Below are 1,039 nucleotides of genomic sequence, written 5' to 3' on the forward strand. Positions count from 1 at the left end.
TCATTTTACTTTTCTCTAAAGTACATATTTTGGAATTTTTCTTTTTCTTTTTTTTTTCTGAGACGGAGTCTTGCCCTGTCGCCCAGGCTGGAGTGCAGTGGCACGATCTCGGCTCACTGCAGGCTCCGCCTCCCCGGTTCAAGCAATTCTCCTACTTCAGCCTCCTGAGTAGCTGGGATTACAGACACCCGCCACCACGCCTGGCTAAATTTTGTATTTTTAGTAGAGACGGGGTTTCACCTTCTTGGCCAGGCTGGTCTTGAACTCCACCTGCCTTGGCCTCCCAAAGTGCGGGGATTACAGGCCTGAGCCACTGCGCCCGGCCTGGAATTTTCTTTAGTGAGGATCTGTTGGTGGTAATTTTTCTCAGCAATTGTTTATTCTTGAAGAATCGTTTTTCAGGGAACAGAATTCTGACCTGGCTGTTATTTTCTCTCATTGAATGTGTTACCACACTATCTTCTGGCCAGCAGTGGGTGATCTCATATTTCTCACTAGCTACCCTCTAAAGGACCAAGTTCTCACCCATGGCCAGAAGATCAAGGTATATATTGCAAAGCCCAAGGACCAGGCGAGGGGGTATTGGGAAGATCAGAGGAGTGGGAGCTGAGAGAAACGCCAATAGCTCAGTGGGGGAGGGTGTCCTCTGATTCTTCAGCCTTTGCACGGAGACTCAGAAACTGGGCTCAGCAATGGGAAAATAAACTAGGACTCCTTTACCACCTTTCATGTTTAAAATGCTAGGGGGCACCCAGATTTGAACTGGGGACCTCTTGATCTGCAGTCAAATGCTCTACCCCTGAGCTATACCCCCAGTTACATTAGTAAGGTCCAATTAACAGCCTTTCCCTGTGCAGCCACACCCAGACCTGCTGTCCTAGATTCCGCTTCAGGATGGGTTTCTGAGTTACAAGGCCTGACTCGCTGCCAACTCAACACCCTGTCTTAGAGGAAGCAACCAGTTCCTTCTCCCACAGCTCTGCCACCTCTCCACTCTCAGTTCCTGAGTAAGTGCAGGGATCTGGGGAGCAGTCCCCCG

The 1,039-nt window shown here is 49.7% G+C and overlaps 1 non-coding gene across 1 annotated transcript; it reads right to left on the reverse strand.

Moving 5' to 3' along the window:
• Positions 1–742: 742 nt before the first annotated feature.
• On the reverse strand, positions 743–814 carry TRNAC-GCA (transfer RNA cysteine (anticodon GCA)). The gene has a single exon. It is a non-coding gene; the product is annotated as a tRNA-Cys (tRNA).
• Positions 815–1,039: the final 225 nt, after the last annotated feature.

The sequence above is a fragment of the Pan paniscus genome, chromosome 6 (assembly GCF_029289425.2).
Source record: "Pan paniscus chromosome 6, NHGRI_mPanPan1-v2.0_pri, whole genome shotgun sequence".
NCBI classification, from domain to species: Eukaryota; Metazoa; Chordata; class Mammalia; order Primates; family Hominidae; genus Pan; species Pan paniscus.